At 36.6% G+C, this 23,631-nt stretch overlaps 2 pseudogenes; one reads left to right on the forward strand and one right to left on the reverse strand.

Annotated features, from left to right (window-relative positions):
- Window positions 1-1,872: 1,872 nt before the first annotated feature.
- LOC113737752 (tetrahydroberberine oxidase-like) lies at window positions 1,873-5,467 on the reverse strand (annotated as a pseudogene).
- Window positions 5,468-9,786: 4,319 nt separating this feature from the next.
- Window positions 9,787-20,589, forward strand: LOC140038585 (tetrahydroberberine oxidase-like; annotated as a pseudogene).
- The last annotated feature ends 3,042 nt before the right edge of the window (window positions 20,590-23,631 follow it).

The following is a 23,631-nucleotide window of genomic DNA, read 5'->3' on the forward strand; positions in this document are numbered from 1 at the left end:
TATTTGTCTAGTCAAACTGGAGACTCGACCTTGTCTGATGCCTGGGTCACCAAGCTCACAGGTTCAATTGACAGTTTTAATAACTATGACGAGGGGTGTTCGTGGATTGGATATCTGATCCATGAACCAAATTGTTGACCCTATCCGTAAAAATCAGGGTGATCATTTGTGATCTATGTACTGATCAGCTAATGCAAATATTAGGATATCTGCATTATGCGTATCGGATCAATCGGATATCCAATTCGTATCTAATTTTTTAAATTTCTTTAAAAAATATCATGTAAGTAATTTGGTGTGCTTACATATGAGTTTCTAAAATTAATCAATACTTTTTTGTTGAAATATAAAGTAAATTTCATTTTTTTTCTTATTCTAATTCAAACAAATAAGATTCAATATTTCATCTATAATTTTTTTAATCCATAAATTTTAAAAAAGTTGACCCCATATGCAAAAAAAACCTATTTTGAAAGAAGGCATAGATATAAAAATAAGAAACAAGAGATGAAACTATTATAAATTAGTGGACATAGGATCTGATATCAGCGGAGCACAAAAATGATATCTGAATCCGATCCACATAACTTCTTAATCTGGTTGTGATCCGATCCCCATATATATGATCTATAAGATTGAATATCCACTAATTCAAATCAGATTCAAATTGGATCATCGGGTTTTTCAAATCATCGAATCAAGATGCACATCCTTAATTGATCCTGACCATATCCAAGGCCAGTTGAAAAAAATGGAAACTTAGGACCTTTCCGATCGAGATCCGGCTTTGAATCCCCGTTTGGTTAACACCAAGATTCGGCGTTAGATCATTGATCAATTAGTCCACCTTGTTTTTTCATTAGAACACTCAATTTTACGTCTTTCAACACTCATGTATACATTTACATGTTCTATTTCTACATTTAGAGTCTTTACTGTACATTTGCATATTTCATTTGCAAACTAATACTAATTCTCTTATTCGGATTTGTCATCTCCAGCTATTCAATATCTTTTATTTTATCATGCAATAGCTGATCTAATTATGTGAAACAAATTGGCTTTCACGGTCACGGTAAATCTAACCTGTATGACTTGCTTCTTTAATTATTCATGACAAGTGAGACATTATCATTCTAGTCATGAAAGGTGTAATCGAGGGCTGAAGCCGAATCTTCTGCAATTAACACCTCCAAAGTAAGGTGGCTGTCAACTGCTTAGAGGTGGCAATTTGTCCCAAGTCCCAATGGGTTACCCATGTCCAAAAGAACTTTGGGCGGGATGGGTATTGTAATTTGATATTGAGTTTAAAATGGGATGCATTTCAATTGTACCCATTATTTGACGGGAAATATTGGAAAATACTTGGGTATCCATTTGGCCCAAATATCTTCCCAAAAAATTTCATTTATCCAAAAATTCATCTCTGATTTTTTGTTTTGCAATCCAAAATTTCATTAGTTGAACTGCTACAGGATTGATGAATAATGCAACTACTGGTACTATGATTCTGACCATAAAAAATAGAATATTTTGCAACTCCACGAGATAAACAGTGACCTTAAGATGAATTCTACAAGCAAATGCGTGTCTAAGAAGTAAGTCATAGAAGAAGTCAATAAACCCCTACTTGCAACAGATGGTGAATAAAATTGAAAAATATAATACGTACACAATTAAAACCCCAAGGTAGTACCTCATAGCATTCAAGGAATGGCATATGTTACAACACTAACATAATTAAACATCTAACAAAGATGCATCTGCCCATATTTCTATGTTTATTAAAACACATCAACTATAATAAGTATACAAAAGAAAACACTTATGACCCAAGCTAACTGTAGTTGCACTCGTATATATGTACTAATTTCTGATAGATGACCATATGATATACTAATCCTTCAAGCATTTCTCCATTTCTATGAGGATGAGAAAGGAGGGATGCTCTGCTCATATCTGAAAAAGTTACTTGGATCAACCTCCTGCTTCACATGGGCCAACCTATAGAAATTGTTCTTAAAATACTTCATACCCCAGATACTAGCTTGTGCAAAACTTGTGTTGCCTTCCCTGTTGGCTCCCAAGTCCAAGTATCTATAATTCAGGTATGCAGCTCTGGGAAATTTAGTAACAAATGGAGTCACGTATTTGTAAACCCTTCTGACCCAATCTATGTACCTTTGAGAATTTGCATTGTTCTCTTCAGTCCAGGAAGAGATATGCTGAATCTGGTATATGTTTCCAGCTCTGTGTGGATACGGAGTTTCAGAGTCTGAAATCTCAAACATCCTTCCACCAGATGGTGAAAGGATAAGCACACCTGCCTCAGCCCCTTCTTCGAAGAGTCTTTTCCACAATCCTTCCAATGCAACTTCAGAGATGGGCTCGACCACGTAGTCTGATTTGTTTTTGTAATAATTTTTGGGATATGGAGTGCTGCGTTCCAAATCATTCACGGTTGATCCACTTGGAAGACCAGAGAAATAAAGAGCAGACTCAATCCAGCTCAACTCTGTGCAGTCTTCTCGGCGTAATCTTAGCTCAGGGAAGCTTTCTTGCATCAGTGGGAAGTTTGGCAACTGTTCCGAGGTACAAAGATTGAAATCCAACTTGAACTGTTAAGTTTCCACCCTGACCGCTCCTTGCCTGTGTTATCAAGAGTCTGATGAATAAGTCTCGATCAAGCTGGTATCCAATTTGTTGCCATCGGTGGACAAGCTTGGTTGCATTCTGTTCTAAATTTCTGTTGACTGTGAAAACAGTAACTATGGATGGAACGGATACCAATTGGAGTCTGTACTCTAGAATTACTCCAAAACTGGCTCCTCCTCCACCCCTAATAGCCCAGAAAAGATCCTCTCCCATTGATTTTCTATCAAGAATTGCTCCATCCGCATTCACAATTTTAGCATCAATGACATTGTCAGCAGCTAGGCCATATTTTCGCGTCAATGTGCCTTCTCCTCCCCCACTAATATGTCCACCAGCTCCTACGGTAGGACACGTCCCTGCAGGAAAGCCAAGTGATAAGAGTTTATTTTATGTATTTTTAAGTGCATTTTATTAGTTAATTTTGAGTTGATTATTTAGTTTTATAATTAAAATAAAGAGGTTTTTGGTAAAATTATATATTTTTGGTAAAAGTGGATAATATTGCATTTCTATTGATTTTAATGGTAAAAACTTCATTTTTATGTAGGAAGGATGATTCAATCACCAAAGGATGTCAAATGAGGTAAAAAAATAGAGATTTGGTGATGAATTCAAGTGGCAACAAGAAGAATGAAGTGAAAAACGTTCAAGTGAGGAAATGCAATACAAGTCAGTTTTGACACTCTTCAGTATTTTGACCATATCTGGAGCTACACTTATCGGATTGAGGTGATCTTTATACCATTTTAAAGCTAAGAAAGAGACCTACAATTCGTATGAAGACATCGAAATCCATTTCTGCCATCTTCATGGGCAAAACGTTGGAATACAGAAGCTGCATTCTGTGGTCGGAAGTTAAAACAGAGGTTTGAACAGGTGACAGTATTTCGATCATATCTCAGGCTACAAAGCTCCGATTTGGATGATTCTTGAAGCATTGGAAAGCTAACTCAAAGGGCTACAACTTTTGTGTTTTGCACAAAAGCTAGTTTGGCCTTTATGATAGAGAAAATCGCAGATGAAGTAAGGTCAAAGTGAATACGCGAGTACACAAAACGTGACTTGTAACCGCGTTTTGTGTAGGCGCATTTTATAGCCGAAATTCTGCAATTTGACTCAGCCAATTCTCTTGTGTTCATACCACTTTCCAGCTATAAGATGCAAGGGAATTCGGTGCACATGCTTCAGAAGACAAAAGGGCAAGAAAAGTGGCTTATTTTCAAGTCAAAAATATTGGTTTTTGAATATGCTAACAAAGTGGAGATTTGGGAATCAAATGATAGAATTTGACTTGGAAAAATGGAGCATTTGAGTGTTTTTTATGCAGAGATATGGGGAGAGGTCAGAACAACCATTCGTAGCTTAGCTTCTTACAGAAAAACATAGTCTCTCTAGCTAGGTACTTGCAAGGGGCAATTGAGGTTTCATCTTGTAATCATCTTAGTTCAAGACAAAGGAGATTTTTGGAAGGCTTTACCATATCTTGGCTAAGACTTTCTTTACTCTGTTTGTATTTGTAATTCCTGATGATTTACATTAATGAAGTTATGAGTGTTTCATCATTCATGAGTAGCTAATTTCCTTTATCTAGGGAGTAGATGAAGCTTATGGCCAAATGATATGAAGTGATTGTGATTTATGCTTGTTATGTCTTGTATTAACTTATCTACTTGTGTATGTTGGATGCTTGATCACCAATGACAGGTTTATAGTTGTTTTTACTCATTGAGAAATGGTAAAAATAATGGAATGACACAAGTAGAACTTGAGTTGTATATTCATGAGAATAGAAATACATTCAAGTGGATGAAATCTGCATTTCATGTGTAAATAAGAACAGATTTAGTATTTACCAAGAGATTAGGAAAAACTAATCTGTTTTAACCCATTATCATCATGAGAATGTGATTTTGGTATTTCTGGAAATGAATCCTTGGTTAAACAAGAGCAGTAACAAGTGTTGAATTAATTCATTTTAGATCTTTTGAATCATAAGTGGAATCTACATCCCTAGATCTTAATATTTAGTGAATTCTACTCCTATTGTGAAATTGCATTTATCTATTTAAGAATTTTTGTAGTTGAATTAAAATCTGAAGTTTCTGCTCAAATTAATTGTAAGTCTAAATAATAGAGTAAATTAGTATCTAATAATTGTTTTAATTGCTCCTCGTGGGATCGACCCGATACACATCTTGTACTACAATTGCGACCTGTATACTTGCAGTCCAACGGGTGTAAAATCGGAATTAAACTTGCATGATACAAAAATCCCGTCACCAAGATTGGGGCTCTTCTCAGCAATCGCGTTATAGAGTTCGCCAAGACGTACTCCAACTCCAATCCAGGCCGTTTTACTCTCGGTATCGATGGATATTCCACTCAGGTTCCTCATATCAACAATAACAAATGGCTGGTGATAATAGGAAATAGAAGAAAGGCCCTCATAATCATGACCTCCGGATCTAACTCTGATCTGAAAGCCATTGGATTTCGCACAAATAACAGCTGACTGAATGTGAAAATCATTCAGTGGCGTTACAATGACTAAGGGCTTTCTTTCCATGGGAGATATAAATCTTATATTCTGTATGGAAGATTGCAGAACAGAATTATAGGAAGAGTTTGCTGGTGTATAAATGACTTGGGAGATTGAGTCATTGTTCCGAGAATGAAGACACTGAAGAAATCTCTCATGAATTTGAGCCCTAGTGCTCCATGGCATTGAGAAAATAAGCACTAATGAACAAAGAAATATGTATGAAATTTTGGTGGTCGGAGTAGTCTCCATTCTTGGCAAGGTTCTTATGGTTTAACTTCAAGAATTGATGCACTACAATATTCTAAGTGCATGGCTATTTATACTTACAATTTGACGATAGTTTGTACGCCTGCTACTACATTTGCACTTTTGTATGGATTGCAGACTGATAAAAATCAAGGCAATCTGGCAGGCAAGTTGAAGGATGAGATCAATTGATTTTTCATACCTAAATTCAATTTGGACTAGCGAACAAGTCAGGATCCAGCTGGTAATTTAGGGGGACAATTGTCAATTATAGACTTGTTGATAGTGTTAAAGACTTGTCTTCGTCATTGTATACGCCTCATGTTTGAATTATTGCTTTGGACTTATAATGAAGTATCACATTTCTGGTCAAGTTGAAAAATTATTGTTTAAATTATTGCTTTTGTGTTCTAAATGAATCTCTGTAGATTTTTTACCTAGAGGACGAGGATTTTTACAAATTTTAAGAAATTAGAATTGTAAATAAAGATGTGAACTTCGTAAATTTTGACGGAGTGAAAGCTGACAAATTTTACAAAATTAATTATAAGAACAAAGGGGCAAACAGGTGCTTCTACAAGAATTCAGGGGAGGCAAATAAGTTGTAAGAGTGAAAAAAGTTGAAAACCTTACAATTTTCTAAAGGACAAATTCTACTTTACCCCCCTGTGGTTTAGTATTTTTTTACATAACCCCCCTGTAATTTTAAAATCTATACATAACCCCCTCATGATTTGGATTAAAGTGTCAAAATGACGGAAATATCAAAAATATCACCTAAAATACCAAAAATACTCTTATGTAAAATATCACCTAAAATAACGACGTCACCTAAAATATCAAAAATACCTTTATGTAAAATTGAAAATTATTTATTAACCAAGGGGGGTTATGTATATATTTTAAAAACCATAAGGGGGTTATATGGTAAAGTATTAAACCGTAAGGGGATTATACGGTAAAATATAAAAATCATACGAGATTAGTGTATCATGTATTTATAAGGGTAATTTCGATATTTTTAGAAGTTCTGTTACGAATAACTATTTCCATCACTTTGACACTTTATTCCAAATCATAAGCGGGTTATGTATAACTTATGAAATCATAAGGAGTTATGTAAAAAACACTAAACTACAGGGCGATAAAATGTAATTTGCCCTTTTCTAAAACTTGATGAGGGACCATTTGCCACTAGTTTGAACTTTCCCAAACGTATAAGTTTGGTAATCTATTAAAAAACTGTCAAAATGCAGGCATCACTAACAACGTCTTAAATGCAAAATGGTTTTAATATGCACAAGGACAAGTCTTCCCCATCCCCCCAAAAAAAAGCAAAAAAAAAGAAGGAAAAAGAAGGAAATGAAGAAAGAAAATCAAGACTCTGGATACGTTTGAAATGTAAATGGATAAACTTAGTTGGTTCACGTTAATTGGTTTTTATACATATTTAATTGACAAGTTAGTCTAGAAAAAGAATAAAATGAGAAGTAATTAGACTAATAAATATTCCTTTTCAAAGAAACATCGATAGAGGGAGGAATGCAACACGAGGACCTTCTAGGGGTCAACCATCAAGATTCAAATCTACATTGTTTGTCTAAATACACACGAAACCAACCTCTCTGTAATTGGATTTGAGGTTTCATTATAAGCCTTTATTAATGTCTTCTCCATCTTCAACAATATGCTATAACCATATAATTAGCAGGCATTCCACTTCCAATTCCAAAGCATCAGTAAACTCAAAATATGAGAACTCTATGTTGATCTTATGAGATGTGCAAACTAGAGCAAAATAATAGACTGAAATTAAAAGTAACATGTTTTCTTGTAGTGATTAATGGAACCCTTGGATGAATGACTAATCTGAAAGCAAGCGCTGCTGTATAGAAGGTCTCATCCTATTATACAAATGTACATGTGATAAGCAGCCAACTATTAATAGTATTATCTCTAGCTAATGTCGTCAAGCGGAAGTTAAACCCAATATGCCTCATTCCTTCATGTCTCCTTCTTCTCTATATATAATAGCACAACATAAGTGAAGAGACAATTTGGATTATTTTTCAATTAACTTTTCATTTCACATACACCATAATACTACAGTGACTTGTTTAGGTATGAGATTATTTCAAATATTATTTTTGAATAATTATTATATTACTTTTTATGATGTGATATATTTGAAATAAAAAAAAACGGTTGAAAAGATAAAAAGTTAATTAAAAAATATATTTGAGATATAAACAGGATAATATTTGAAAAAATTTTAATATCCAGAACAATATTTGAAAAAATTTTAATATCCAAACACCCCTAGTGTATTTTTCTACAAAATCTCCCAAAAACTCCAATCTAAGCGGCCCTTTAGTTTCTTGAGTTTGGTACATGTAATTTTATCTTCTTTTAGACAAGTATTTGCAGAAGTTTCATATATACAGCCAGAAGATAACTTGGTTTTTCTACTAATTTGGCTCAAAAGCTTGATAGTTAGGCATATCTACTTAGACATCGATCAGTGTATGGTGGGAAAAGAGAACCCTAACTCAAAAATAATTAGGCATGTAAGTTTAATCAAAACTATGATGACAAACTGAGAATCCATGTTGAAGCCTCGTGTACACACATGGCAAACATCCCTCTCAGTTACAACCACACCGTAAATGGTCATGCACTCAATTATTAAAAAATAAAAATAAAACAACTAGATGATTGCATAGATATTAATACTAGAGAATAGTCAAATTATATTTTTCTTTTAGTCAAATTATACTGAGAAGATAGAAAAATGAGTAGTTATCTTAATAAATAACCATTGCATATTTCGATTTCTCAAACACTGTTAATTTTTTAGGTCAAAATCCTTAAAATTAATTAGTAGGGACGGGTTTCAAGTGCCCCTCCCACCATTCAAATTAATGCTGAAATTAAAGAAGACATTAATGAAGTTTTGCACTGAAACTATAAATCCAACTACAGAAATGTTTCGGGTTTAGTTAGACGAGCAACGATAGATTTGAACACCTTGAAACTCATAATTTTCTCCCATAAGCCAAGTATTCGCATCCAACCGTACTAGGTACGATGTCTCAATATCTTGAGTTTGGTACTTTGAATTTTCTCCCATAAAGACGAGTATTTGCAGAAACTTGACATTCCTTGATAAACTTACTTGGTTTTTCCACAAATTTGACTCAAAAAAATAATTAGGCATGTATGTTTACGCACTGAGAATCCATGTTAAGTCCTCTTGTACACACACATGGCACAAATCCTACCTCATTTATTATCCTTCGGGGTCCTATTTATTCGTGCACTTTCTTTCTTTGTATCTAAGATTTTAATTTCTTTGATCTTGGGCCATGAAATTTCCTCACTCCCTACTTGTGTAATGCCAAACTCAGACGCATTTGCAAGTAAACTAATTGGGAAAGTTCAAGTTTGACAAAAAAAAAAAAAAAAAATTGGGAAAGTTCAAAGTTATGGCAATTGGTCCCTCATCAATTTCTAGAAAATTGTATAATAGCCTTATAGGTTTAAAGTATGAGACTAGTTTCACTTTTGCAACTTATTTGCCTCCCTTGAATTCTTGTCAAAGCACCTATTGGCCCCTCCATCCTCATAATTTTGTAAAATTTCTCAACTTTCATCCCTTTAAAAATTTACAAAGTACACATTTTTATTTACAATTCTTTCTTAAATTTATAAAACCCTCTCCTCTATGTAAAAATTGTGCACGGATTCATCTTTAAACACAAATGTGACATTCATTCTAAATCCAATGCAATAATTCAAACATAAGAGGCATACAATGATGCACATTGAAGATAAGTTTGTGACACAAGGAAACTTTCTGAACAGCCCCTAAATTATTGCCTTTATACAGTTTTGACCCCTCAGCTATAATTTGTCGCAACCAAAAAAATGCTTAGTTTGAGGACTTCCATCAATTTTGAGAGTCAGATGTAATGGAATTAGGGGCAAAACCGATCAAACAGAAAAACCAACTGATGATTTTGATTAAAACCATCTATATTAAGTCAACTAGTAATATGGAGTCAACTAGATTGTTCGATTTGAACCAGTAAAGGCCTACAACTGGCCTACAACTGGCCTACAAAAACCAACTGGCCTACAACTGGCCTACAATTGATCTATATTAAGTCAACTAGATTGTTCGAATTTTTGTCGGCATGCAATCCATTCGAAAAAGAAGCCTTTACAAAAACTGTAAATACTGTATCAGGAGCATAAACTATCATTAAGTTACAAGTATAAATAGCCATGCTCATAGGATAGTGCAGTGCATTAATTCTATACGTTAAAGAACCTTGCCAATAATGGAGACTACTCCAAGCACCAAAGTTTCATGCATTTTTCTTTGTTCATTAGTTCTTGTTTTCTCAATGTTGCGGAGCACTAGGGCTCAAATTCATGATAGATTTCTTCAGTGTCTTCATTCTCAGAACAATGACTCAATCTCCCAAGTCATGTATAAACCAACAAACTCCTCCTATAATTCTGTTTTGCAATCTTCCATACAGGACATAAGATTTATATCTCCCATGGAAAGAAAGCCCTCGGTCATAGTTACGCCACTGAACGATTTTCACGTCCAGTTAGTTGTAAATTGTGCAAAATCTAGTGGCGTACAAATCAGAATTAGATCCGGAGGCCATGATTACGAGGGCCTTTCTTCTATTTCCTATTATCTCCAGCCATTTGTTGTTGTTGATATGAGGAATCTGAGTGGAATATCTGTCGATACTAAGAGCAAAATAGCCTGGATTGGAGTTGGAGTACGTCTTGGCGAAATCTATCATGCTATTGCTGAGAAGAGCCCCATGTAGAATAGAGGTGAGGAAGAAGAGAGGCTTGCGGATAACGTTTTCCCTTTACCACTTTCCTATCGATTGCCATGGTATTTAAACACAAAATACAGCCTAGAGAATCTGTTCTGTTACAACAGATATATCTATCTTAGACTAATTCAAAGTAGAACTAACTACCAGAAATCTAGGAACAGCAAAACAGTTATCATAAAAATAGAGCATCGGTTATGTTATCTTTTCATGCCCCCGCGAGATGGACGGTGGTGGAGTGAGTCCAATCTTGTTCAAAACCATGGTGAATTGTTGACGAGACAGGGGCTTGGTGAGGACATCAGCAAGCTGATCAGAAGCTGAGACATAAGAGACTCTAAGGAGACCATTTTGTACTTGTTCACGAATGAAATGATAGTCTAAGGCAACATGCTTCATACGCCAGTGAAATACTGGATTGGCACAAAGGTTTGTGGCTCCAACATTGTCACAATAAATCACCGGTTGATGGGGAATAGAAACGCCAAGTTCAGTGAGGAGAGAACAAATCCATCGGAGTTCAGCGGCCGTGGCAGCAACTGATCGATACTCAGCTTCGGTTGAAGATCGGACAACAGTTCTCTGTTTCTTGGAGCTCCAAGATACGGGATTATGGCCGAGATAAACAATGTAAGCACTGGTGGAAGTAAAATCATCCTTGTTGCCAGCCCAGTCGGCATCGGAGAAAGCATGAATAGTAAGAGATGACTTACGACGAAGTGTTATGCCATGATCTAACGTGCCACAAAGATAGCAAAGTAAGCGTTTGACAGCCGTCCAATGTTCATTCGTTGGTTGATGCATGAATTGAGAAAGTTTATTGACTGTGTAAGTAATGTCTGGACGGGTCAAGGAGAGGTACTGAAGACTTCCAACAATGGTTCAATACTCTGTAGGATTAGATAAGGGAGTACCAACATGCAAGGTAAGAGGCGGACTTGTTGCTAGAGGTGTAGTGGCTGGTTTTGCTTCAGTCATCCGAGTTTTTTGAAGAAGATCAACAATATACTTTCGTTGACTAAGAAACAGACCATCGTCATGGGAGAGCGTTTTGAAAACTAAGAAAAAGGGAGAGAAAATACTTTTCTTCATTCCTTTGGACTACACAATATACATATATATATACACAAGTGTAACTACCTAATTAATATATGATACTATAATCATATGATACCTAATTAATACATGATACTATAATCATATGATACCTAATTAATACATGATACTATAATCATATCTTTCCTAATATTTACACATATCTTCAACACTCCCCCTCAAGTTGGAGTATAGATGTTGCTCATGCCCAACTTGTTACAAAGGTAATCAACTCGAACCCCATGCAGAGCCTTCGTAAAGAGATCTCCCAATTGTTCTCCAGTCCTTACAAATCCTGTAGAAATCAAGCCCTGCTGTATTTTCTCACGAACAAAATGACAATCTATTTCGATGTGTTTTGTTCGCTCATGAAATACGGGATTGGATGCAATATGAAGAGCTGCTTGGTTATCACACCACAATTTTCCAGGCATTGAGGTTTTGAGACCTACTTCAGTTAGAAATTGATTTATCCACATGATTTCACATATCGATTGTGTCATAGCTCTATATTCTGACTCTGCACTCGATCGCGAGACAACATTCTGCTTCTTACTCTTCCATGAGACCAGGTTTCCTCCAACAAAGACGCAAAATCCAGTTGTGGATCTTCGATCTGCCTTGGATCCTGCCCAATCAGCATCTGAAAAACACTCAATCCTAGTATGACCATGATTTTTATACAGAATACCACGTCCAGGAGCTCCTTTTAAATAACACAAAATTTGTTCTACAGCTGCCCAATGATTAACAGTAGGATTAGACATATATTGACTAACAACACTAACTGAATACGCGATATCTGGACGAGTCACTGTAAGATAATTCAACTTTCCAACCAATCTTCTATACCTCCCAGGATCTTCTAACAATTCACCTTTTTTTGTGAGATGCAAGTTAGGAATCATTGGGGTACTAACTGATTTAGCTCCCAATTTTCCCGTTTCAAATAGTAAGTCAAGAACATATTTTCTTTGGGACAGGAATATCCCCTTCCTACTCTTTGCTATCTCAATACCCAAAAAATACTTTAACAGTCCCAAATCCTTTGTCTGAAATTGACTATGGATAAAAGTTTTAAGAGATGAAATACCTGCAGCATCATTCCCAGTGATAACAATATCATCCACATATACTACCAATAAAATAATACCAGTTTCAGACTGTTTGTAGAAAATAGAATGATCAGATTTGCTTTTCTGCATCCCAAACCTTTCAACTGCTTGACTAAATTTTCCAAACCAAGCACGAGGACTTTGTTTCAGTCCATACAAGGACTTTCGAAGATGGCAAACCTTCCTAAACTCCCCCTGAGCAACAAACCCTAGTGGTTGCTCCATATAAACTTCCTCTTGGAGGTCTCCACGAAGAAAGGCATTCTTGATATCTAGTTGATGCAAAGGCCAATTATGAGTGGCTGCCATAGAAATGAATAACCTGACAGATGTTAACTTAGCAACAGGGGAAAAAGTGCCAGAATAATCTTCTCCATAGATTTGGGCATAGTCTTTGGCAATTAACCGAGCAACCGACCCATCAGGATTGAATTTAACTGCAAAAACCCACTTACTCCCAATAGTCTTCTTCCCTGCAGGTAAATTTATTAAGTTCCAAGTATCATTACCATCTAGAGCATTCATCTCCTCTATCATAGCATTGCGCCATCCGGGATGGGATAGGGCTTCATGAACAGTTTTAGGAAGGGAGATAGAATCAATAGATGTAATAAAGGAACAAGAAGAGGTGTGTAAATGATTATAAGATACACACGAAGACACAGGATAAGTGCATTGACGCTTACCTTTGCGAAGAGCAATAGGAAGATCATCACTTGAGACAGGATCTAGTAACGAAGGAACTGGTTCAGGGCATGCATCAGGAGACTTTTGTCGTCGAGAATATACCTGAGTAATTGGAGGTTTAGCAAGGGAAAAACTTGAGGATGTGATAGTATAGATTAACAAATCATCATCCTCCTCCTGACATGAATGAGATGAGGATGGGGTAAAAGGTGTATTTTCAAGAAAAGTAACTTCAACTGACACAATGTACCTGCCTAGACTAGAACAATAACATCTATATCCTTTTTGGACACGGGAATAACCCAGAAAAATACATTTCAATGATTTGGGGTCTAATTTAGTGACTTGGGGACGAGAGTCACGGACAAAACATGTACACCCAAAGATTTTAGGTTCGATGGGAAACAAATGTCTATTTGAAAAAAGAGTGTTATAAGGAGTCCCACCATTCAGAACAGATGAAGGCAGACGATTAATTAGAAAGCAAGCTGTGGACACTGCATCAGCCCAAAAATGTTTAGGAACATGCATTTAAAATGATAAGGCTCTTGCAGTTTCGAGCAAATGTCTATTCTTTCGTTCTGTGACCCCGTTTTGGGATGGTGTATCCACACAAGAGATTTGATGAATAATGTCATTTTGCACCATATAAGATTGAAAAGGTGCGAATAAATATTCTTTGGCATTGTCACTTCGCAATATTTGTACAGAACGCTTAAATTGAGTCTTGACCTCAGCACAAAAAGCACAAAAATGAGAAAACAACTCCGACCGATTTTTCATTAAATATAACCAAGTCATACGAGAATGGTCATCAACAAAAGTAACAAAATACTTGAATCCAGTTTTAGAAATGACTAGACTAGGTCCCCAAACATCTGAATGAACTAATGCAAAAAGAGCATCCGCTCGTTTATTGACTCTAGGACTCAGATTAATACGATGATGTTTGGCAAACTGACAAGACTCACAATCTAATAAAGACAAACTCTGAAATTGTGGACAAAGTATCTTTAACAATGGGAGAGAAGGATGACCCAACCTACAATGTGCTTCAAATGGAGTTACAATTCCAGAACAAGCTATAGACTTTGGTATCTGTGTGTCAAGAATGTAAAGATCTCCAGATTCATGCCCTTTACCAATAATCTGTTTCGTCGTCAGATCCTGAAACAAGCAATAGTCAGGAAAGAATTTGGCAGAACAATTGAGGGCACGAGTAAGTTTACTCACAGAAATTAGATTAAAAGACAACTCAGGCAAACTTAAGACAGATGACAATGAGATTAATGAAGTGGGGTTAACTGAGCCTGATCCAAGAACACGAGATTTTGACCCATCAGCTAAGGTAACTGTAGGTGCGGATGTGTGTGGTTGAAAGGTAGAAAATAGACTAGAATTACCTGTCATATGATCTGTGGCACCAGAATCAATTACCCATTTGGAGGACGAGGACACAAGGCATGTGTTTGGTTTACCTGACTCAGCGATGGCAGTTACGAGAGTAGATGAAGACTTTAATGATTCTTGATACTGAGAAAATTTAGCAAATTCATCTGCAGAGATCGTAACAGACTTTTCATGGTTAATAACATCATTAGTAGAGGCAATATGTGCAGATTGAGTTCTCTGGTTCCTGTACTGCAATTTCTTACAATCACGCTTCATATGACCCGACTTATGACAACAGTGACACACAACCACTTCTGCATTCTGTCCCCGAATGTCAATTCCTTTACCACCTTTGTATTGCTGTTTTTCAAGACCAACAAGAGCACTGCTGGACTGAACAAACTGGGTATTCTCTGTGTGAAACACCCTACTAAACACATCTTGCAAGGATGAGATCTCAGGACTGGAAAGAATCTGAGATTTAGCAGCTTCAAATTCAGGTGAAAGACCAGCCAAAAAACTCATAATTGCCATCTGTTCCCGTTGAGTTTGCTGAACTTTTACATCAGAACTAAACGGTAATAACATATTAAGCTCCTCATAAGTTTTCTTAAAATCCATAAAATAAGTCATGATGGACTTATCTTGTTTCTCTGCACGATAAAAGGCTTGACACACCTCATATATGCTAGAAATATTCCCTTTACTAGAATACAAAAATTCTAAATACTCCATTAACTCCTTAACAAATTCACAGTGATTAATTAAGCTAATTACCTCACTGTCAATAGAATTTCGTATTTGTAGGAACAATCTAGCATCTTCCCTTAGCCATGTCTGTCTTGAACCATCTTTTGGAGGATCATCAGTCAGATGATTGTCTTTATCAATGCTTCGTAGATAAAGACGAACCGTTTTGCTCCAATCAAGATAGTTAGAATTGTTGAATTTGTGGTCCGTGATCTTAGACATCACAGGAACTACATCAGACGTAACGACAGATTTCGTTTCTGCCATGGGTTCAGAATTAACAAAAAAAAGGACAGATCTGAACTCTTTAAAATAAGAGTGAAGAATAGAACACAGATGTGTCCTATACAGAACCAGATGAACAGAATGATGACTAATGAATTTTCTGGCAGCGGACAAAGACCCTAACCTTGATGGTAGGGCTCTGATACCATGAAAACTAAGAAAAAGGGAGAGAAAATACTTTTCTTTATTCCTTTGGACTACACAATATACATATATATACACAAGTGTAACTACCTAATTAATATATGATACTATAATCATATGATACCTAATTAATACATGATACTATAATCATATGATACCTAATTAATACATGATACTATAATCATATTTTTTCTAATATTTACACATATCTTCAACACGTTTCAACACCCAGGAAGTAGTGTAAGTCTCCAAGATCCTTTAAGGAGAAGTGCATAGAGAGTTGCTGAAGAAACTGATGTACAGCTTGAGCTGTGTTTCCAGTAACAATAATATCATCAACGTAAACAAAAAGATAAAGAATAACTCCTTGAGTGTTGAATATGAACAAAGAGGTGTCTGCTGTAGAGTTATGAAAGCCTGAAGTGAGCAAAAATTGGCGTAATTCATGATACCTGGTGCGTGGAGCGTGTTTGAGGCTGTAGATGGCCTTGCGAAACTTGCAGACATGGTGAGGATGATCACGATCAATGAAGCCTGGAGGTTGAGACATAAACACAGCTTCTGAAAGTGTGCCTTGAAGAAAGGCATTGTTGACATCCAGTTGGCGAAGTGACCAGCCTTGACTTATCGCAAGGCTAAGAACTAGACGTACAGTGGTTGGTTTGATGACAGGACTAAAGGTTTCGGAGAAATCAACCCCTGGGCGTTGATGGAAACCTTTGGCAACCATACGCGCTTTGTACCTGTCAACAGAGCCATCAGGTAAATACTTGATGTGAAAAATCCATTTACACCCTACCAAGTTTTGGGACATGGCTTGCCACCATTGAGGGTCTTTCAAGGCTTGATTGACGGTGGTGGGCACAAGGATGGGATGGTAAAGTTCAGCATTGAGGTTGAGTTTTTGAATGGGTTTGTGAATGTTGTGTTTGGACCGAGTAATAATACCTTGAGGAGATGAGTGCGTCGGGTTGGTGGTTGTGGATATAGTTTCAGCTGGAGTAGGAGGTGAGGAGGTGGGTGATAATTCAGAACTGGATGCGGGTTGCGACGACGAAAGTTGTCCTTAGGGTTGAGAGAGTGTTGGGACGGAAGAGGACACAGAAGAAATGACAGGTAAAGTCATAGAACACCATTCGGATGTGGTGGAGGAAGTAACCCGAGGGAGGGTGAGATTAGAGTTAGCAAAGGGAAAAACAGACTCAATAAAACGGACATGACGAGAGGTGTACAATCGGTTGGAGGATATATCAAGACAGAGATAAGCATTTTGAGTAGAGAAATATCCAACAAAGAGACAATGAGTTGATTTGGGTTCAAGTTTATGAGAGGTGTAAGGACGGAGCTAGGGATAGCAGAGGCAGCCAAAACTTCCAAGTTTATTGTAGTTAGGAATAGTGCCAAAAAGTTTAAGGAATGGAGACTCATTGTTGAGAGTAGGTGTCGAAAGACGATTTATAAGGTATACGGCTGTGGAAAAGGCAAAGGACCAATAGATCAGAGGCATAGATGCGTGAGAAAGGAGAGAAAGTCCAGTTTCAACAATATGACGATGGCGACATTCAGAATAGCCATTGTGTTCAGGAGTATGAGGGGGAGAGGTGAGATGAGAGATGCCATTGATTGTTAAGAAGGAAGAGAGGGCCTGATACTCGCCACCATTATCAGAGTAAAGCGTTTTGATTTCACAGTTGAAGAATTTTTCAACCAAGGCCTTGAAGGAAATGAAAACATTACGAGCATCAGATTTGCGTTTCAGTGGATACAACCACATATATTTTGTGAAGTGATCAACAAAGAGAATATAATATTTAAAGTTGTCAATGGAGTAAACAGGTGAAGTCCAAACATCCGTGAAGACAATTTCAAGTGGAGAAGAAGTGGATAAAGTAGATACAGAGAAAGGTAATTTGTGACTTTTATTACAATGACAAGAATTGCAATGAGAATTGAGAGGGGAAGAACTTGAGACATCCAGATTGAATGATGAGACCATGTGTTTGAGTGTCGGTAGTGATGGGTGACCAAGTCTATGATGCCAGGCAGGGTATGTGGTCTTTATTGTGGAGAAAGCAAGCAATGGTGATGAAGACGAGGAGTTGGGCCACTCATAGACGCCATTTTTAGTTTGGCCTTGGAAGAGAATGGCTCTCGTTTGAAGGTCCTTCACAAAGAAAGATGATGGTAAGAATTCAATAGAGGCATTATTTGATTTGCAGAACAGAGAAATGGAAATTAAATTACGTTTCATGGTTGGAGCACAAAGAACATTAGAAAGAGTGAAAGAGTTAGTAGGAGTAGGAAGAGAAGTTGAACCCGTGTGTGTGATAGGAATTCCAGAGCCATCTCCAATCATGATTTCATCTGGACCAGTATAGGGGTTGTGAAAGGAGAGGTTTTGAAGGTTAATTGTAATGTGATGCATAGCACCACTGTCCAATAGCCAAGGATCATGTGAGGGGGAGTTTGAGGTAGCAACATGAGCTTGAGCTTGCCAAGGAGGAGGTGCACGAAGTGGCGGTGAACTGACAGGGCGTGATGGTGGTGATGCATGAGGAAATTGTTGGTGGAAGAGAGTGCACTGAGAGACGACATGACCTTGACCACGGCACCACTGGCATTTGCCCAGAAATGGACGCATTGGTCGGTTGGAGTAACTGGGAGCTGACTGCAAGGTTGGAGGACGAGCAGGCCATGGTGGGTGATTGCCCGATGACCGCTGATTTGAGCATTGTGTGTGTGTGAGGTGGGCAGAGGCTGGAAAACCTGGTGAGGAATTGCGTAAGGACAGCTCTTTGTTGATGAGTTTTTTCATGGAGTTCGTCAAAGGTGATGACCGTGTCGCGGCTATTGACTGCATCAATGACGGATTGGAAAGTGTCATCAAGACCGTCCAAAACTTTTTCAATTAAGTCTTCATGATCAAGTGGTTTTCCAAGGGTGGCAAGTTCATCAGCTTTGGTCTTGATGGCTTGCATGTAATCGGTAATAGATTGTGATCCTTTGGAGATGTTCTTCAGGTTGTCTTTGATTTGTTTGATATGTCCATGAGAGGGATGAGTATAGGTGTTGGCGAGGGCTTGCCAAGCATCATGAGATGTTTTTGACTGAGCAACGAGCGGAACAAGGTTGGGTGAAATCGTGCCCACCAGCGCTCCAAACAGAAGCTTGTCTTGTCTCAGCCATGTCTGATATGCAGGATTGGGGGAACTGCGTTGTTGACAGTGATAGTGGCTAGAGGAGACGGATGCGAACCGTCAATGAATTTGTGCAAGTCATAACCTATGAGGATGGCTTCGATCTGAGTTTTCCAGGAGAGATAATTTGTGGAGGTAAGTTTGATGGAGTTGTGGATGGTGACCAAGGTTAGAGGACTGTTTGGGTCATGAGTATTTGGGAGAACAACCTGAGTATTTCCAGTTGCCATGGATGTTGCGGATCAGAACCTAAGCTCGTATGAGATAGGCTCTGATACCATGTAGAATAGAGGTGAGAAAGAAGAGAGGCTTGCAGATAACGTTTTCCCTTTACCACTTTCCTATCGATTGCCATGGTATTTAAACACAAAATACATCCTAGAGAATCTGTTCTGTTACAACAGATATATCTATCTTAGACTAATTCAAAGCAGAACTAACTACCAGAAATCTAGGAACAGCAAAACAGTTATCATAAAAATAGAGCATCGGTTATGTTATCTTTTCACCCCAATCTTGGCTTTCCTGCAGGGACGTGTCCTTCCGTAGGAGCTGGTGGACACATTAGCGGGGGAGGGGAAGGCGTATTGGTACGAAAATATGGCCTAGCTGCTGACAATATCCTTGATGCTAAAATTGTTAATGTAGATGGAGCAATTCTTGATAGGAAATCAATGGGAGAAGATCTTTTCTAGGCTATTAGAGGTGGAGGAGGAGCCAGTTTTGGAGTAATTCTCCAGTATAGACTCCAATTGGTATCTGTTCCATCAATAGTTACTGGTTTTACAGTCAACAGAACTTTAGAACAGAATGCAACCAAGCTTGTCCACCAGTGGCAACAAATTGGGTACAGGCTTGATCCAGACTTATTCATCAGAATCTTTATTAAACAGGCGATGAGCGGTGGAAAATTAACAGTTCAAGCTGCATTTCAATCTTTGTGCTTGGGAACAGTTGCCAAGCTTCTACCACTGATGCAAGAAAGCTTCCCTGAGCTAGGATTGCGCAAAGAAGACTGCACAGAGATGAGCTAGATTGAGTCTACCGTTTATTTTGCCGGTCTTCCAAGTGGATCAACCGTGAATGATTTGGTACGCAGCACTCCATACCCCAAAACATATTACAAAGCCAAATCAGACTACGTAGTGGAGCCAATCCCTGAAGTTGCATTGGAAGGGTTATGGAAAAGATTCTTCGAAGAAGAAGCTGAGAGAGCTCAGCTTATCCTTTCACCATCTGGTGGAAGGATGTTTGAGATATCAGATACTGAAATTCCATATCCACACAGGGCTGGAAACATATACCAATTTCAACACTTGGTGTATCGGACTGAAGAGGAGAATGCAAACTCTCAAAGGTACATAGATTGGATCCGAAGGCTTTACAAATACATGGCTCCATTTGTTTCCAAATTTCCTAGGGGTGCGTACCTGAATTATAGAGATCTGGATTTGGGAGCTAACAGAGAAGGCAACACCAGTTTTGCACAAGCTAGTGTCTGGGGTATGAAGTATTTTAAGAAAAATTTCTACAGGTTGGCCCATGTGAAGCAGGAAGTTGATCCAAGTAACTTTTTCAGATATGAGCAGAGCATCTCTCCTTTCTTATCCTCATAGAAATGGAGAAATACTTGAAGAATTGCTGCATGAAAACATATATCGATCAAAAGATAATCTATCAGGAATAAGTACATATGGGCACAGCTACAGTGTGTTTTCTTTTGCATACTTGATATAGTTGTATGGTTTAATAAACTCACAGATATGTAGTACATCTGTGTAAATGTTTGATTATGTTGTAACACATGAGGTTTCCTTGAAAGCTATGGGATTCTATCTTGGCCTTTTGTGTATATTTTGAGAATTTTATTCACAATTTATTGCATATTGGTGTTTATTGATTTCTGTTATAACTTACTTCTTGTACACTTTTGCTTCTGGAATTCATCTTAAGGTCATTGTTCATCCAGAATATGGAAAATATTCTATTTTTGTGGTACTGAATACTTTTCTTGATATATGTAACATGTATTGTAATCAATTTTAAATCCTTAAGCTCCTAATAGATTTATGTATTTATTAGGTTGTGCACGTATATGCAAAAAAGTAGTGCTTCCTCCTGCATACTTGCAGTTGTCCTAGGTTTATCCTGGTTAAATCCAAGGGGTATATAGTTTGCACCCATTTTGCTCTAGAGGTAAGTTTCTCTTCCTCTAATCTCTCTGTCGAAAAAATTAAGAAAATGAAATAATTACAAAAAAAAATTGGTGATGTCCTAATTTGCATTCAAATTTGACAATAATTTTTTAACAGTTTCTTTGTTACTATTCAGGGATTGTTGCTCTCTTCACAATTATTACACACTTGCCAATGCTTGCCTACCATTTTTATAGGTAGGCTTCTCTAATTACACATGGATTATCATGAAAGGACAATTGATAGACTAAGCTTGAGAGGTTATAAACTGCTTCATGAGAATTTTTCTTAATCAAGGGCACAATCAAAATGGGTTCTAGCTCTTTATATTATTTGTGATATTTATCTTTGAATAGTGAAAATGTATATGAGAAAATGAGGTGCAAGAAAATGAGGCAAAGGTAAATGAGCACATTTGTTTACCAAGAAAAAGTTTGAGAGAAAATTGAGAAGTTAGTGATAGTTAGTAATACTTATTAAAATTCATATGTCTAACAAAATTCTTTCAAAATTAGGAAAGTACAAGGAAATGCTAACAATTTTCCATCTTTGCTGCCAATCCAAAAAAAACTTTCTTTACTATTTCCTTGCAAACAAACGCTCTCTTTGTGGAGAAATGGATGAGTAGGACTATAGCTAACAAATTCTTTTGTACCACTTGTTTGCAAACGATTCATTACAACGACGAGTAATTGCCTCTCCACAACTCTTAAAAATTAAAAATTAGGCTTAAAAATTAAAAATTAGGGTTAAAAATTTGTAGTTTTTCACTTTTTCTCACATTTTCACCCATTAAATTTTGTAAAATTTCCTTCTTCTTTCTCACTATAACCTTCATGGCCCTGAAAATATATGTAGACCTTGTACTATTATTCTGATAGTAATTAAATATATATAGTTTGAAAAACAAAGAATTCAAAAAATTTATTAAGAGTGAAACAGTAAATTTACTATAACTTTTGTGCTAACTATTTTTTTTTTTGATGAAATAGTAGAAGACTTCTATCTTTGCTTGCATGTAATCGTCATCCTAAACCTCAATTCCTCCCGACAAACAAAGAAGACTATGGTTACTTAATGATTACTCAATCCAGTACTATCTGTAATAAATGGACACTTGGGGACATCGATCTACTAATTGTCTCCACAACTATAGAATATTATGAAAGCAACAGAAATTTTTTTTTTAATCAAATAAGGTTAAAACTCTTACAAAAAATTACTGCATTTAAAGTAGTAAAACAATATGTAAAGAGTTAAACTCTCCAAAATGCTATCGGTTTATTATAATTCCTAGCATACAACTAATGCAATTTCAACCTAAATTCAACAATGTAGACAAAAAATGTAACATCAATTTTGTTTTTTTTTTGTCGAAACGATAAGATGATTTCATTGCTTTAATGGTAAAAAAAATTACATGTACAAGCACGGCTCGATCAAAACTCTACAACTAGTGTTCAAAGACACTGAGGAAGCTGTCGCTCCTCATCCACAATAATGCTTAAAGCATCAGCACTCATTTTTGTACTAACTATCATATTTTCTTCCCTATACAAACCAAAAGAGCACATGCAAAACAATCTCTGTAACATCAATATTGTTGATCATTGACAATTTGATTTTGACTGTTAGATACTATTGAATATCGACAATCATCCTAAATTTACCAAAAATCAGAAATTTTGAGAATCATATTTTTTTTATCAAAATTGTAGGGACCAATTTGGCTTTTAAACCAAATATTAGAGACCAATTCTCCATTTCTTCCTTAATCTAGTTAAATAAGTGTTTACCAATTTTTACAATTTAAAAACACATTATTCCACCACAACCATAAAACACATAAGCCGATTGACAAAGAGGAAGAAGAACATTAATATTTCTTGACTCTCAACAACACAATTATGTCACCTGTTCTTTTCTTTTCTTCTTCATTTTTTTTAACCTCTGAGCAAATTATCTTTTTTGTCTTCAATATTTACTTGTTGCTTTCCTTTTGTTTGCCAAAATAATTGTTTTCTAGTGAAAGGAACTCATTTGATAGCAGTGCCATGTCTTCATCTAGGGCTGTCATTTGTCACCACCCTAATCCATGCAAAGTCCATCTTATATTTTTGAAGTCATTTTTTATAGGTGCTCTCTAATTTTATTACCGTAATTTTTTTTTTGAATAAATATGTATGTGTAATAAAAAAAATAACTAGATTATGTGTTTGCAAATTTTTTACAAGCACGATCCAAGTAAAAATTTAATTAATAATGTGCATCTTCCATGTTGGTTTTTTACCTCCATCAATTTTCAGAGTAGTAGGGTTTTTTAATCTGCAGAACCGGTTAGTCGATTCTCAAGTATATAAACTAATTAATAGTCTTCATTGCCTGGAAAATAGGAACAGAAACTTATTATTAGATGACATCTGTTGAATTTTATGTCATCTCAATTGATCTAATTTTTCTTAG

The sequence above is a fragment of the Coffea arabica genome, chromosome 3e (assembly GCF_036785885.1).
Source record: "Coffea arabica cultivar ET-39 chromosome 3e, Coffea Arabica ET-39 HiFi, whole genome shotgun sequence".
NCBI classification, from domain to species: domain Eukaryota; kingdom Viridiplantae; phylum Streptophyta; class Magnoliopsida; order Gentianales; family Rubiaceae; genus Coffea; species Coffea arabica.